This window comes from Ammospiza nelsoni, chromosome 10 (genome assembly GCF_027579445.1).
Source record: "Ammospiza nelsoni isolate bAmmNel1 chromosome 10, bAmmNel1.pri, whole genome shotgun sequence".
Classification (NCBI taxonomy): domain Eukaryota; kingdom Metazoa; phylum Chordata; class Aves; order Passeriformes; family Passerellidae; genus Ammospiza; species Ammospiza nelsoni.
In genome coordinates, this window is record NC_080642.1 from 22,846,572 (window position 1) to 22,863,592 (window position 17,021).

Here is a 17,021-nt window from a genome sequence, read left to right on the forward strand (position 1 = left end):
CTCTGGCAACAATGGAGTCAAGAAAAACTGGTGCTGAATACCTCTGTTATATGAATGTAAATTCAGATATGTCTTAATTTAGAGTTATATATTATACTTTCAATATTTCCTATTGAAAATATAATATATAACTCTAAATTAAGACATATCTGACTTTCACATGTGTATAACATGATAATTTTGGCTTTCAAATGTCTTACTGATACACTACGCATAAATTGAATTACTCCAAATAGTACTTTGCTCCAATTTTACTTAGCTTATTTTTTTAAATACACTCTTCAGAAGGGAACCGTTTTGTGGCATTGATATTTATTAAAAAAAAAAAACCCAACAAAACTAAAAATACAGCTTTTTCACAGCAGCTGTCATACATTTTTGTAAGTATCTAATTGGGCTCTTGCATGCATGGAACTCCTGCACTTCAGAACATTATTCTGAGCTGTGATTTTTGTTGATAGATTAATTTCTTTTAATATTAAATATTTAATATTAATATTCAATATTTAATATTAGTTGCTGCTAAGACCTGGGTAAACCCAGACCTTCTGATTTCTACTTGCTTTTGTGAAGCTGAGCTTGCTCTTTCTTGGTGGAAAGAGAAACTTGTCCTTCAGCCTTGTAAAAGCCAGGGAGCCAAGTGCTGTGCCAGGGTTTGCTGGCAGAGCAGGTGAGCTGTGCTCCCACCTCTGCTGGCTGCAGGAGGGGCTGCAGGAGCTGTGGGTGTGCAGAGGAGCCTGTTCTGAGCTCCTGTCCTCATCTTAACATTCTTAACTCCTGTCCTCATCTGGAACCCTGGCAGCAGGAGCTCTGTCACTCCTTACAAAGCAATTTCTGTTCCACAGTGAGTGTGAGTGACATTTCAGTGTTCATGATGCCAGTCCTGCTCCTGGCATGCCTGGGCAGGAGCTGTGTGCCTGACAAAACCCTAAACCCAGCTCACAGAGATCTGTGTGCTTCAACCAGCCCCAAACCCAGCTCACAGAGATCTGTGTGCCTGACAAAACCCTAAACCCAGCTCACAGAGATCTGTGTGCCTGACAGAGCCCCAAACCCAGCTCACAGAGATCTGTGTGCCTGACAGAGCCCCAAACCCAGCTCACAGAGATCTGTGTGCCTGACAGAGCCCCAAACCCAGCTCACAGAGATCTGTGTGCTTCAATCAGCCCCAAACCCAGCTCACAGAGATCTGTGTGCTTCAATCAGCCCCAAACCCAGCTCACAGAGATCTGTGTGCCTGACAAAACCCCTAACTCAGCTCACAGAGCTGCAAACCCTCCTCAGAGGGAGCACACAGACCTCAGCCTGCTCTCACTCAGCCTCTGCTCTCACAGAGGCTCTCCAGCCTTTTCCCCCTTGTGCTGCTCTGTGCTGCACTGCCACTGGCACACAAATTGCAATATTTGCTTCCACTCACACGTTTAACACCCACTGAACACAGCTTTGTAATGAATCCCTTGTTTGAGTAGGAGTTCAGCTGGCAGCCAAGAAATCCAGGGCTTCTGTTTTCCATATTCCTCATCCGAGGTTGTATACATAGCACTGACAGACAGCAAATGCTATTTTTGTTATAAGCAACAAATAACATTAATTTCCATAATAATTTCCATTGCATTTTAAAGAGGTTTTTGACCAGTTTAAATTTATTTGAGATTTTAAAAATGTTGTATTGTTGTTTAACCCACAGAAAATCTTATTTTCTTTTCATTTGTCCTAATACTGCTTGAAAGACTCCAGTGCAATCTTTCTGTAGAGTGCTGAATATCCAGGAAATGTGGCACACCTTTTCTTCTGGCTTCTACTTCTGCTTCTGTGCTTTTTAAAAAGCTTATCCAGCTGGAAAGCACAGCCAGTTAAAGATGATTTCTGTGTTCAAGTTCCTCCTTCCTGTACTAAACAGTGTAATAACTACAGCTCTTCTGATAGTGCATGCTCTGGGACAAACCTTTCGTGTTGTTATTATTTATTCCAGGGCTGGGGTGTGTGTTTGTAGCCCTTTTCTCTAACAAGGAATAGGCAGAGGAAACTTAATATGTAGATGAAATCTAATAATAGCATGGAGTTCTTCTTTTCCAGCTCTGTTATTATTATTTTTCTGTTGTTATTATTTATTCCAGGGCTGGGGTGTCTGTGTGTAGCCCTTTTCTCAAACAAGGAATAGGCAGGGGAAACTTAATATGTAGATGAAATCTAATAATAGCATGGAGTTCTTCTTTTGCAGCTCCTTGAACTGTGCTGTAAATGCAGGGGAGTGTAGCAGGGTATCGCTCATGGGCTGGCTGCCTTTTCTGTCCCCAGAGAATGGAAATCTGGATTTTTCTCCTCTTTTAAGTTAGAAACTCGCAGCAAAATCGTGCATCTTTTTTGAGGAGGTTGTTTCCCAGTGGGGATAGGGTGCTAAATCCTGGTTTTGAGCAGGGTGCCAGAGGAATGATGTCCCAAGCCCCCAGGGCAGCAGGGACAGCAAATGAAGGGCACTGCACCTTAACTGTGTAGGGGAAAGTGGAAAATGAGCTCAGTTAGGCAGCAACACCTGCACTGCTGTTTCCTCTTGATGGTTTTCTCTAGACATGGATAACAGCTCCACAAAAAGGAATATAAAATCACATCAAATCACATCTTGAGGGTGCTGCTGTTGGGGTGAGGTATTGCAAACCACCCAGACTTGAAGCCAGCAGCGAACACAAATCAACACAAATCATTTATTTTGAAGTAACTAAAAGAAGAAGCCATGAGAGATGTATTCATCTAGAATATAAAAATTTCAACCACAACAAAGCTGGCTGATTGGAGTGAATTTAGCACACTTTGGTGACTGCTGAAGGACCCATACCAAGGTTGTTTTTCTGTGGAACTGGCTGTATTTTCCAGGAGGAAAATGTCCATGTGGACATCAGGCAGGGCTGACCCACCCTGCTCCCCCATGGGCTGCCTGGGCAGAGCTCACCTTCCTTTACCCTCATTATTTTTATCCATTATTATTTCATTATTACTTTTATTCTTTGGGTGACATCATTGAGTTTCACTTAAGCTACTGAAAAGCCTGGAATACCTGCAAACAGTTTCAGGTGTTAAACTGGGGGCCCAATACCTGCAGAGAACACTGATGTCAGAATTTTGCTGCTGCTGTACTGACATGGGCTGCAAAAAGCAGCACAGAGATTGCTCATAGAACTCTCATGAAATGATCCTGGAACTCTTGCTGAGATTAAACATTTTCTTTGTTTACTTTTAAAATGACAAATTTACTTATCCAAATTGCTTTTTTCTGTGTTGCTGTAGCACCCATTTACATAGGAAGGCTTTAAAAAAACCTCAGCAAATTAAGTGAAGATGTGAATTTAAAGCAATTACTTTAGCAGGACTAAAATCCTCTGTGGAAATTCCTTTCAGAATTTGAGTACTCTAAACAGCTTTTAACTTAGTTAACCCAAAAGCTTTTGCTTGTGCATAACTTGGAGGCTGAGGCCAATTAATTAATCCACTTTAAACACTAATTCAGAATAATTTCCTGAGTGTGTGTCTGTAGGCAGTTCTGAGGAACACGTGCTGTAGAAATGGAAACCAGTGAGAATTTTACTCTCCTCCAAAGGATTTTGGTTCCTATCTAGGTCTGGTAACTATTCCTCAAAATCTGAAGTTTTTGCAGTGACTGTGTTGTTATCAACCTTTTGCACAGCTTCGGTAATCCCTTAATCAATTTTTCATTAAGCATTTCCCTAAGAAAATGAAAGTTCCTTAGAGATGTCATTTGTGTCAGCCTTCCCAACTAGTTCAGAGTCTTTTTTTTTAATCTAAAACAGTGGAATTTAGAGGAATACTGTGAGCTTTGTAGTAAATCTTCAAGGGAAAATTCTGTTGGCAGAATGGAAGGCAGTTGATGCTGGTTCAGGATAATCTATGCTGACCTTCCTAACACATAGAATATATTTTATTTTTTTTTTTTTAATTTTATTTTTATTTTTATTTTTATATATATAGAACCAGATATAGGTTTAATATATATAGGAGATATATATAATATATATCATATGTATATAATATATATAATATATATCATATTATATATATATATTTCATATATATATCTATATCTATCTATCTATATCTAGATAGATATAGCATATATATATTCTATATATATTCTATATATCATATATATATTATATATATATTTCATATATATACACCTATATATATTTCATCTATATCTATATCTATATCAATCTATCTATAGATAGATAGATCTATACCTCTATATATATTTATAGATAGATAGATATAGATATAGATATAGATATAGATGATAGATATAGATATAGATATAGATATAGATAGGGTTTGGGATTGGAAATATTGGAAATGCTGCAAACTGTGCATTGTGGTGTGCACAGTTCCTTGCCCAGTGACCTCACAGCCTTTGAAATTCTGATTTATCCTTTTCCAGTATAGAATAGCATCACTGTTTCAAAAAAAAAAAATCCTCTTGAATTGATATCAAGTATTTAATGGCAAAATCACAATTTTTTATTCCATTTAGCCATTTGGCAGTAGAAAGGCCCTACTGTGTTCTTTCTTTGAAGTCTGAAAAAAAATCTGGCCTAGGTTTGTTATTTGGGGAAAAGAGATTAGTCTTGTGTAACAATTACTCTCCTAATGCCATGAGACACTCGGGGTGCGTTGTGTTTTCCTGACATAAACATTTAGCTCATCTTTTGTTTTTGTACCAATGGCTACTCACATCAGTCCTGCAGAATTTGGATGGAAAAGTGCCTTCTAGTAGGGGATTGTCTTCTCATTAGCCTCGCTGATTTTCCAAGAGATTTTCCTTCGTGCAATGCATTATAATGATATGACAGGAGAACAGTGGAGAGTATGGCACAGCATTTCCCATCGGTTTCCTATCCCAGATAAGAAAGACAAACATTCTGCTGTGCTTCTGCCGGACAAAGGCAGCCCTGGGAGTTTCCTGGATGGGAGCTGCAGGAGCAGCGAGCCTGTAGGAGCTGTGTGCTTGTGTCCTGCTGTCCCTCTGTCCCTCTGTCCTGCAGGAGCTGTGTGCTTGTGTCCTGCTGGAGCTCTGTCCCTCTGTCCTGCAGGAGCTGTGTGCTTGTGTCCTGCTGGAGCTCTGTCCCTCTGTCCCTACTGGGGCTCTGTCCCTGCCGGAGCTGTGTCCCTGTGTCCCTGCAGGAGCTGTGTGCCTGTGTCCTGCTGGACCTCTGTCCCTCTGTCCCTCTGTCCTTCTGTCCCTCTGTCCCTCTGTCCTGCAGGAGCTGTGTGCTTGTGTCCTGCTGTCCCTCTGTCCCTCTGTCCTGCAGGAGCTGTGTGCTTGTGTCCTGCTGGACCTCTGTCCCTCTGTCCCTCTGTCCTTCTGTCCCTCTGTCCCTCTGTCCTGCAGGAGCTGTGTGCTTGTGTCCTGCTGTCCCTCTGTCCCTCTGTCCTGCAGGAGCTGTGTGCTTGTGTCCTGCTAGAGCTCTGTCTCTCTGTCCCTCTGTTCCTCTGTCCTTCTGTCCCTCTGTCCCTCTGTCCTGCAGGAGCTGTGTGCTTGTGTCCTGCTAGAGCTCTGTCCCTCTGTCCCTCTGTCCCTCTGTCCCTCTGTCTCTCTGTCCCTCTGTCTCTCTGTCCCTCTGTCCCTCTGTCCGTCTGTCCGTGCCGTAGCCGCGGCTCCCCGCGCACACAGATCCCCGTGTCCTGCCGGGATCTGCCCGCACAGAGCGAGGCAGCCGCGGCTGAGCTGTGTGTGCGGGGCTCCCGGGAATGTCCCGAAGGCCCAAGGGTCCCTCCCCACTCCGCAGCTCCCTGCGGCCCCGGGGATGTTCATTTGCTGTTTATTTTCCAGTGCTCTCCTTTCTGGGGAAACAAGGCAGCCTTTAATGGGATCTCTCCTCTGTTCCCGGGCTGCCTTAGGGTATGTGTGCCTTGACTCTCCATGACCCACCTCTGCTTCAGCCCTGACACCCCGGCCAGGGAAATATTTAGCTTGGGGATGACTTTCCTAAAGCAGGGAGAAAATCTCTGGTTACAGGAGCAGCGAGCAGCGGAGATGCTCTCAGTTTGTGCCACTCTCTGCTGCACTTCCAGGGGCTGAATTGTGCAAAAGGGGGAAAGAATCCCCTGGCATCACTTTCCCAACCCAGCTGGGAAGGTTGAGGAAATCTGGGTGGGTGAGAGATTTAAGAGCTTTAGATGGGCTCAACAGGAGAGGCTGGAAAATTGCAGTGATGCTGCCAGTGTCAGTGGTTAACAAGATGTTGAACACACAGGGGTGACCTCCTCCCCAGCTCCAGAGCTTTGCAGTCCCTGCCTTTTTGCTTTCCCATCTAACTTTCTCACTTGGAACTTCTTTTTTCATCCTCAGAGCAAGTTTTGTAACGCACTGACATCTGCTGTGTGTTTGACTAACACAGCCACTCCAGAACTGACACAGGCCCTGCAGCCCAGCCAGAATGGGGCTGGAGAAATAAATCTGAGAGAAAGGAGAAAGAGGGTGGGAGAACCTGCTGCCTCATTATTGATTCAAGGAGGCAAGAGAGAACAAGCCACCCTGCCCTTAAGAATCTTCTTTTATAATTGTTTTATGGAAGAGATGCACAAAGAAAGCTGATTTCAGTCATACAAACAGCAATTCTATCCATGGACTATAGTTATCACCATTTAGAAAAAAAAAAAAACAACTATATTAGCTCCATTTTTCCTTTCTTTTTTATCTAATCAGTGTTGTGATGATGTGGTGGCCATCATGTGGTGGGCAGTTGGCCCTGATAAAGGGTTTTGTGCCAGTTTTCAGACACACTGAGACTGAATAACCTGCACTGTGAGGTTCATTCACATTTACAAACTCTGTAAGACAGGAGCAGCCTCCACCTGTAGGTTATTTGTGCAGGAGCTGCTGCACAACAGCATCACTTTTAAAACACTAACCCCACCTCTGAAAAGATTCTTTTGGTTTGATAGCAGCAAAACTTGCTGCTGATGGAAGCATTTTCAGTGGAGGTTGGTTTCTGGCAAGGATGTGAAGCAACAGAAATGTTCCCTGCTGGTGTGAGACAACCAAACCTCCTCTAACTCTGCCTCTGCACTCAAAATCAGCTCCAGCTCCTGCCCCAGGTACATTTCAGTTGGGCATTTCAGACACACACTAATCAGAAATCTTTTATCAAAACCGTTTTAAACAAGAAACTGACCTGTGCCCAAAGGAGTAGTCAGGCAGTTTTGATTTTTGCCAAAAATTAATAGCATTTCTAATGAAAAACTGAAGCCAGGCTGGGATTTTTTGGTACATTATTCAGACTAAAATAATTGCTTATAAACCCACAGCTGGTTTTTTTTGGTGTTTTTTTTTTTTTTTTTTCCTAAGTAGTTCTTTGCTGGTTTCAGGAAAATCTAACAGTCTCTGAAAAGGGGGAGCCTCCTAACAAATGGTTTTTCAAAATATATATTTACACCAACTTCATGAATCAATGAGTTTTGGGGTTATCCCCCACATTAGTCTCTCTATATAGGGGGTTTTGGGGTTATCCCCCACATTAGTCCCTCCATATAGGTATTTTCAAGGTAATAATTCTCTGAGGCAGGCAAGACTCTATGCATAGACACTTGAGCAAGAAAGGAGAGATGGCTTTTTTCCCCCCCATTTTCTATCCCAGAAGTGGCTGTAAAATCTTGGTTTGTAAATATGTTTTATTAGAACAAACAGACTTTAAATAGGTCATAAACTGCAGTTTCTCCTTTTCTTCATTCCCAGCAAATGTGCAAAATAGCTGCAGGGCCATGACAGTGCTGGATTAACACCTCCCCAACAGCAAGAAGTGAAACAGAAAAGCACCTTTTCATTATGAGGGGTTTTAAACAGTAGGGGAAATCCTGCTCCCTTTGAGATCAAGAGGGAAATTCCTTTTCAGCTTCAAAATAGCCAAAATGCAGCTCTGCATTATTCTGAAAGCCTGAAAGTTTAAAAGCCCAAGCATTTCTATCCCTTTGCAGTCATCCCTCAATCAGGAACAGGGACACAGCTCCTTACACCTTAAATCAGGGTTACAGGGCCTGCTTTTCTGCAGGCCTTGCTGCCTCTTTATTTCTTTTTAGAGCTTATTTTTTTTTGGTTCAATGGTACAATGTCTCCCTTGAAAATCTCTGCTGAAGTGCCCTTCATTCATTGTTTTTAATGCTTCTTGCTGTCAAGGCCCATCACATTTTCAAAGTGAGGTGTCTGACATCAGCAATCACAGCCAGGATTTAGAGCTGGACTTCCCAGATGTGTTTGAAGATCCTGTGTATTACCTAATTCTGAGAAACCACACGTATAAAATGACATGAAATGACTGAGGGAGGATCCACTAGCAAGTAAAGCTTTGTTTTATGCCTTCCAGCAATGATGCTGTTTGTAAAACACTTGAATTGCCCAAAAAGTGAGTGTACAACACTCCAGGCATAGATCAGCTCTAAGAACTGTTGGTTCAATAATTTTTCAGGTGAAGCAGAGCCCAGTTCTCCCCTTTGCAGTGTGAGCCATGCACTGACCCCTGGCACATCCCCGGAGCTCTCTCTGGATGCTGCAGGACACACTAAAAGCTGACACATCACTCAAGGCAAAAGAAACAGCCAAACCCCTTCATTTTCACTGCCGTGGATTGAAGTCAGCTAAAATCAGAGTTTTAAAACATCCAACTGTTGCACCCTGCCCATTAAAAATGAAACACAGCAGAATAATACATTTTAATTTTTTGAACAGTTATTCCAAATACCTGCTGGAGGCTTTAACATGTATTCAGTGCAATAGCTCAGCCCCACATGAAGCCATCAAACAGAACTGGCTCAATGCAATATTCAGCCATGTGGCACATGCTTTTCTGTGGAAATAATGTTCTTTCATGCTTTGTATGAAGCACCTATGGCACCAGGCAGATGAAGACTGATACAGGGCTTAACTTCTCCTGACAGCTATTCTCATAATGGGTGTCTCTTTTATTTGTTGCAAGGGATAGCTACAAACTGGATGAAAAAAGGAAAACAAATTGAAATTAAATTATATGCAAGTAAACAAACTGTAATGAAATGAGCAGGCTGAACTTTCATCTACATTTCAACTGGATTTGAACCAAGTCCCTTCTGAGAGTCTAAGAAAGTTTGGTTAATTTTTTTTTGTTTGGTCTGCTCTGCATTTCCTTGCTCTCAATTGTGACCAAGAGAAGAAATGCTGGAAAGCTGCAAGCAGCTCTGATCTGCTGTTTCTGGCCAGGTCAAAGGCAGGACAAGCTGGAAATGTCATGCAAATTCCATGTTTGGTGCACTCCCAGTTCAGGTTTACATACTCAGAAGGTCAGAACAAGATGGAGATAAACTAAAAGACCTCGAGGTGAGTGCACAGACAAAAATCAACAAGGATTTAGGTGGCCACACTTAAACTGAAATATTCAGCTTCTTCAAAGTTTCAGTTCTTGCCATGAAGGGAAATCAAGTCCTTTGGGCTCACAGTGTGCTTCCAAGCCCACTGGTTGGCTGGAACAATGCAGGGGCCTAAGAGGTGTCTGAGGATCAGATCCACCCTCCACTGGCACTCCAGGGAGTGTGTGCTTCATTCAGGTTTTGGGGGGAGACTGTCATATTTGTTAAATGTGTCATCTGAAGCTGACTTTGGCTAAGGCTTAGCTCTTTTCCTCCAGAAAGAAGAGAATTACTTCCATCACATCACTTTTAACCTAGAGATGGCATGTGGTTTGATCCAACAGATTTGTTGTCAGATCAAACCTGGTTATTTATTTTTCAATCTTTGCAGAAGCACAGTAGTTACATTGAAAAAGAAACAAACTTCTAATTGTTTTAAAGTGCAGCAGGTATTGGGAGAGGCACAGCTGGAGTTAGGAGGGAATAGTTTGTACACCACTCTGACTGGGAAGCTTGAGAAAAAGAAAGGCTTTACAGACGCAGGCTCCTCCTGAACCCCTCAGGTTTCCAAAGGGTGGAAGGTGCTCTTGGCAGGGTGTGCCAGCCCTTCCTCACATCTCTGCCCTCTGGATGTGCCAGGGCATTCCCTGGGTGCTGCAGCCAGGGCTGCTGCTCAGCCAGCAGATGGGGAGAAGCTCGTGTGTACAGAGAGTTATTCACAAATCCTTTAGGTGGGTAATATATACACACATTCCAGATGTGGACAGACTATTTAAAACAAAAGCACCCTGTTCCTGGCTGATACAAGTTCTGGAAGACCCTGGGACACAACTACTTAGCTTTAACCAAATTCAACTGTTCCTGCATTGCTCAGAGATGGAAGAGGAGCATGACTTACGTGGTCGTGGTGTAGATGGCAAAGTCTGGGTGCACACGTGAATTTCACAGCACCTGGCTGTGTCTGGCTGCTTTCTCCCAGGGCAGGAGCCTGCAGAGAGTGGACAGAAATCCCTGACCATGCCTGGCACAAATTCTCAAGGAGCTGCCAAAGACAGAACTGGAATTCTCAGCGCACAGCCGCTGCCCGAATTCAGAGGTCGGGGTGAGTCAGCATGGGCTGCTGGCTCAGACTGAAAGCTGCAGAGCTGCAGACGTGTCCCAGCCTGTCCCCAGCGCTGCCCTGGGACTGGGGCTGAGCAGGAGCATCCCCAAAACTCCCACAGCAAAGGGCTCCCAGAATTGAGCCAGCACTCCCAGTGCCAGGGCTGCCTCCAGCCCCAAGGCTGAGGTGCAGTTTCCAGCCCCAAGGCTGAGGTGCAGTTTCCAGCCCCAAGGCTGAGGTGCAGGATCCAGCCCCAGGGCTGAGGTGCAGGATCCAGCCCCAGGGCTGAGGTGCAGGATCCAGCCCCAGGGCTGAGGTGCAGGATCCAGCCCCAAGGCTGAGGTGCAGGATCCAGCCCCAAGGCTGAGGTGCAGGATCCAGCCCCAAGGCTGAGGTGCAGTTTCCAGCCCCAAGGCTGAGGTGCAGTTTCCAGCCCCAAGGCTGAGGTGCAGGATCCAGCCCCAGGGCTGAGGTGCAATTTCCAGCCCCAAGGATGAGGTGCAGGATCCAGCCCCAAGGCTGAGGTGCAGTTTCCAGCCCCAAGGATGAGGTGCCTCCAGCCCCAAGGCTGAGGTGCAGGATCCAGCCCCAAGGATGAGGTGCAGGCTCCAAGCTGCTCCTTGCCTGTGTCAGGTGAGGCATTGCCCTCCTCCCCATCTCTAACAATCCAGTTCCATCGTTACACTGCATCCCTGCATCTCTGTCTCCTCAATTTCAGCTTCTACCCTGAACGAGCTTTTCAAACCTTGTTGCTTCAATGTAGTAACAGAGCCTTTAAGAAAACAGACTTGGGTGATTATATAATTTAAGACATTATAGAAATTCATCATGCATACGGTTTTGGACCCACATTCTGAAAAAAGTAATAGAAAACAAATTTTCATTGATGTCTGTATGTTGGTTGGAAGAATTTTTCTTGAATTCTCTTTTTTTTTTTTTTTTTCAAAAAATCTGAAGTTTGTATAATTTTCCTGGCTTCAATATTTAACAAAGCAATTTTCAAACGTTCTAGACAAGCACCCAGAATTTTTTCTTACCTAAAAATGATCTGTTAAGCCATGTATTTCTGCAGCAACAACGGGAGACGCCTGCTTTGGCTCTAATTTTGTTGTACAATGTTCTTAATTTACAACTTCGGGGTGATCTGGACATGAGTGGACTTGTATGGTTTGGGTTTTTTTAATCCCTCTTTTTATTTCCCCCTTCCCATGCTTTGTAGAAAAAATAAGCATCAATTTCGAAGTGCTAGAAAGAGCAGCTTGCTTTTGAGGCTGTCAGACTGAAACAAACGATCTTTGCTTCGAGCTTCCTAAAAGAGCCATCATTTCTGCTCTGTGTAAAAAGCAGAGGCTGCCTTGTTTGTTTTTATTTGCAGCATTCGGCAGCGTTGCTGTAGGCCACGAGCTGCAGGATGGCAGCAACACAGGATTATCCTGCAGAGCCCTGCCCGTTGAATCCATAACAGCCAACCTGAACTCTGCTGCGGGCTGCCATTTAATACCACAAGAAACTGTTTGCATTTCATCATGTAACCGGTTGTGTGAATTCAAGAACCTTCCCTGGATCAGGCTCTGCTTTCACATGAAAGAAAGGAACTACCAAATGCTGGGGTGAAATGCGGAGTTTGTTTTCCTCTTGGTCTGTTCTCTAAGCATAAACAAATATACTGGAGTGAAGAGTCGGGCTCAGGCTACAGAGGAGAGATGGGAAGCAGGAATAGATAAGGGGAAAGGGCTGGGGCTGGTCTTTTCTTGTGAGATAGATTTCTTTGATACTGAGGCAACAGGAATAGGCTCAAAACTAAATGGGATCATGAAAATATCCTCAGAGTATCAGCTGAACGGGGAAATCTACTCTCCGGGTCCTAAAACCTTTCACACCCATTGGATTCGGTAGAGAATTGAGCCCGTTTGTGACTCTTCCCCTCGGGCTCTGCTAGATGGACTTTTATTCAATGGGATTTCAGTCCAGATCATAATAAAGTTGCTCTGTTTCTCATGAAGCTCACATTTTAGATGTACAGCCATCATGGTCTACGGATTGCTTAGTTTTTCCTGTAAAAACAGAAATCTTTGTACAGCTGGGAGCTTGTAAAAACAAGCCTGAAGCTACCAAAATTTTTAGCTGTACGGTATAAATGAGAAACTAAATTCTCCACTGCGAAACATATAGGCTCAAGATTTTGACAATGAGACTCATTCATGCAGAAGAAGACACTTTCCAGGTGAATATTTCCTTCTTCTGGCGTCACACTCTGAGTAATGTAATTAAAGAGCGTTTATGAAATGTTCGGGATTGTGCTGCCGGGAATCCTGAACAGACGGCAAAGTGGGATTGTGTGTTTGTGGTGAGCGAGGTGATTTGCAGGCCAAGTGAGAGGTGAAATTTTGATAATGCGAGCTTTTCCAAGGCAGCGTTTAGGGTCTAAAGGCGCGCACGCAGTCTCGTCTCACATAATAGCTACGCTGAGGTTACAAAGGTTGTATTCCTGCTGACAAAAGCACCTCCAGGTTCGAGCCCTGCCTCTAGGCGTCATTTAGAAAGGGTTTTGCGAACGGGTTTTGGAAGGGAAGCGGGGCCGGCCCGGCCCGAGCAGCCGCGCCCGGGGCACCTCCGCTCCCTCCGCGCTCGGTACCGCGGGAAAACGGGAAAAACGGGGAAAACGGGAAAAACGGCCCCGTCCCAGCCTTTTCACAGATCGGATCGGCTGAATTTTCACTGAGGCCAGAATATTTTATTTCCCGCAGTACATTTCGTTAACTCTCATGAGCGCCGTGGTGCGAGACAGAGCCGCGCACGCCGCGTTTAACACCGAGCCTGCTTTTTCTGGGTTTGTTATGGGGAAAAATACTCCGCGATCTTAAAAAGCGGTAGTACCTGGGAAAACAATATTTAAAATAATAATTAAAAAAAAAAAGAAAATAAAAAGAAAAAGAAAGGAATAAAGTAGGAATACTTGAAAGGGCAGCATGGTGAGTTTGCGGGGTGTGCCGAGGGAAGGGGAACGGCTGGGGGGACGGAGCGGGGACCGAGAGCGCCGCGGGGAAACGGGGCTCGGAACAAGGCGCGCCCGGGGCCGCATTTACACCCGTGTCCGTGTGGCTGCTCCGTGAACCCAATGAGTGCGGGTAATGTCGGGACGGCCCCAGGGCAGCCGAACGGAGCAAGAGCCGCAGGCAGGGCTGACACCGGGGCTGTGCCGCCTGTGCCCGTCCGGGTCTCGGTGCGGGAGGGAGAGCCCTGCCCCGGTGCCTGCAGGCGGATTGTGCTGGCCGAACGGGAGCGGGGCTCTCCGAGCCAGGGGCGGACCGGCGCTCCGTTTTCTCGCCAAAAGTTTAAAAAAAAAAAAAAAAAAAAAAAAAAAAAAACCAAAACTACTTATGGAGAGGAAGGCTGCCGCATTTTCAAACAAACCGACTCCCCGACCCCAACACTTTCCAGCTTCTGCTGCCTGCAGAGAGTGAGTAGAAAAGAAAACCCAAACTACTCGAGTATTATCAGCGCTTCAGCTGAAGGCACGGCTTTCGCGGCAATCCTCGTCCGGGCTGCCGGGGCCAGACGCGGGGGTGGCACCGTGTCCCGTGTCCCCGCGGCAGAGTCCGCCGCTCGCCGTGCCCGCTCCGCTCGGCGCTCCCACCGCGAACGGGCTCAGCGCTGCGCACCGGGGAAACCGCACCGGGGCCCGGCGGGGCTGCCGTGCTCGGTTCGGGAAGGGGAACCCGAACAACTCCGGCTCGGTAGCGGCGAAGCCCCGGTTTGCAGCATCTCTCGGCTCGCCTCTCTCAGCGGGGTTGCGCGGCCGGGATGGAGCCCCGCTCTGCCCGCCTCCCTCCCGCTTCCCTGCACCGGCGCCGGGCAGTGTCCGGGGCTGCTCTGCCCCCGTGTGCAGAAAGCGAGAGCCCCTTCCCCGCCGCAGCGGGCCGGGGCAAGGACACGGCGCCGTGAGCCCCCTCCTCTGCTAATTCCCCTCCTGTATCCCCTACCCCGGCGAGCGGCTGCGGGAGCGGCTCTGCGGCTCCTTCTGTCCCGCCGTGTCCCGGTTTGTCCGTCCGCTGCCCGGCCCGGGAGCGGCTCTGCGGCTCCTTCTGTCCCGCCGTGTCCCGGTTTGTCCGTCCGCTGCCCGGCCCCGGGCGGGGCGCGGCCTCTCCCGGGGGCACCGGCGGGCCGGGCGCTTCCCGGGGCCGTGCCGGGATCCCCGCTCCTTGTCCCGAAAGGGCTCTCCGCGCTCCCCTCCTCGCTGCCCGTCCCCGTTATTGCATTCCCCTCGCTGCGGCTTTTCTGTGGGTGCCGATAAGCCCTCAGCTCTCCGCTTAACCGCAGCTACAGCGTTCGGCTGCCAGGGGCGTGTTCCTGCGTTTTCAGGTAGTTGTTTCATGTCCCAAAAAGGGCTTAATTAAAAGAGGGGAGAGGGGAAAGTCCGACAGCCCCTGCCTGCCCTTGAGTCAAGCGTTCAAGTAGCCGCACACGGGGCTGCGCGCTCACCTTTGCTGCTCGGCCCGACCGCCGCTCCCAGCGCTGGGCTCAGCTTCTGCCCTGGTGTTCATCCCAAATCCCCCTTGATGGGGCTGTCAAAAAAAAAACCCAAACAAGCCCCTCGGATGTCAAACGCCCTTTGCGAGCGAGCGAGCGAGCCCTGCCAAGGAGCAGCGCGCCGGGCTCAGGAGTGAGAAGGGAGGAATGTGCCATTTGGCCGAGGTGATGACACACGCGGCAGCGCTGCTACACCTGCACCGGCCCTGGCCGCGGAAATGCTGCGAGGGGGAGCGCAGGGAGCAGCATGGGTGGCCGCAAAAAGGAGCTCGCCCGGCCCTGGGGAACCCCGCAGCCCCGGCCCCGACGGCGGGGCACAGCTGGCTCCGGCTGCTGCGAGCTGCCGGAGAGCCGCCGGGAGCTGCTCGGGGAGGGGAGCCCTGGAGAGGGTCTCTCCTGCAGGCCTCGTCCCTTCGCCCTTTCGTTTGTGCGCGTTAGGAGAGAACCCGGGGCCGGTGTGCGCTGCTCCGTGCCTGGGTATGAAAATAGACGGGCCTCCTTTCTGTGACCGAAATCACACAGCCCGGCTTTGCCTCCTTTCTGTGACAGAAATCACAGAGCCCAGCTTTGCCTCCTTTCTGTGTCCGAAATCACACAGCCCGGCTTTTGGGCCATACGTTCCTCCGTACTGGATTGGTTATATGGCTCTAGGCGAAGATGCAGAAACGTGTTCTAACTGAGACATATCGAAATATATAATTTTATATATATATATATATATATATATACACACATATATGCATGTATATAAATCTAATAGTTCTTCGAAGAGCTAATTTATATCTCGGTTAAAATAGGTTTCTACATCTTCGACTGCCTTTACCCGCAATTACTCTGTCCCGGGTCGGGTAGAGGAACTAGAAATCCGCTCACTGGCCACCGAAGCCCTGGGCGGCCCGACGGCAGAGGCCGGTTGTCCCGGCACGGACGTTCGGGAGCTGCCACCCCCCGGGCTCACGCTTGGTTACGAAAATTGATGTCGCACTTAAAATCATGGGGACAGGGCGCATCGTGAGAGGCGGTTCGCGGGCAAGGAAGGCAGGAGCGAGTCTGAGGGCCATGAGCTGCCGGCGGGCAGAGCTGCGGGCTCCGAGGTGAGCGTGCGGCTGCTGCCAGGGCCGCTTTGGGCAGCGCGGGTTGTGTTTGAGCTCGGGCGGTGATGCCGGGTCCGGCGGGCTCGCTGCTGCAGCGCCCCGGTGGTGCCGGCCCCGCGGAGCCCGGCCCGGCTCCTGAGGCTGCCGGCGGTGCCTTGTCTGCTGGAAAGGCTCGGGAAACAAACGGGGTCTGCCCCGCTCCCGGGACACGACTGGAGATCCCGTTAGAAACCAGTGTGAAATGTCCGCTGCTGTGCCCCGGGGCACTGGTTTGTCACTGCGCGACATCTCTTGTGCTCGGGCCAGCTGACACTGCCTGTCTGCTGCTCGGGGAGGCTCTGCCCGAAGGCAGGAAAAGGGAAGGAGAGGGGAATGTGGGTGCCACATACGCTGCTTCAGGAACCGCGTGAAACAAGCCGAAGCCCTCCAGGGGAAGGAGCAGGAAAGCTGCCCAGTGTGTCATCCCCCGTCTGGCCACCCTGTCCCGGCCCTCGAGGCGCCTGTCAGCCCCGCAGCCGCGCTGGGGCTCTGCGTGTGCTCTGCAGGGAGGGAGAAGGGGCGACCCGACACCTTATGCTTTCTGCCTGCTGCAAATAAGAGCTGCAAGAATCGACTTGCAGGGAGCGGCAGCAGCCTCCTTGCGCTCCCCGGGAACGATCCGTTGGCGGGGCCCGCGGCCAAGACATATAAACGCGACCGCGTGTGCGGCTGGAAGCGTGACAAGCCGCCGTGGCAGGGCGAGCGCCGCGGGCACACCCCTTCGCACCCACCGCCTCCAGCGCGACCCCGCGCCGGGCGGGAGGGGAGCGCGGCGCCGCGGCACCGGCGGGCTCCGGGGTGGGCGGCGGGGGCTCGCCCAGCGCCCCCCGGACGCCGCCCCCCGCCTCCCCCCGCCCCCGGCGGCTCCGCGC

The 17,021-nt window shown here is 48.6% G+C and overlaps 1 long non-coding RNA gene across 2 annotated transcripts; it reads right to left on the reverse strand.

Moving 5' to 3' along the window:
- Positions 1–1,451: 1,451 nt before the first annotated feature.
- Positions 1,452–15,124, reverse strand: LOC132077725 (uncharacterized). 2 transcript variants are annotated; one of them, XR_009419103.1, is made up of 3 exons: positions 14,969–15,124; positions 10,283–10,372; positions 1,452–2,488 (listed from the first exon to the last, which is right to left on the reverse strand). It is a non-coding gene; the product is annotated as an uncharacterized LOC132077725 (long non-coding RNA). The 2 variants fall into 2 exon arrangements; XR_009419104.1 differs by lacking the exon at positions 14,969–15,124 and adding an exon at positions 14,470–14,541.
- Positions 15,125–17,021: the final 1,897 nt, after the last annotated feature.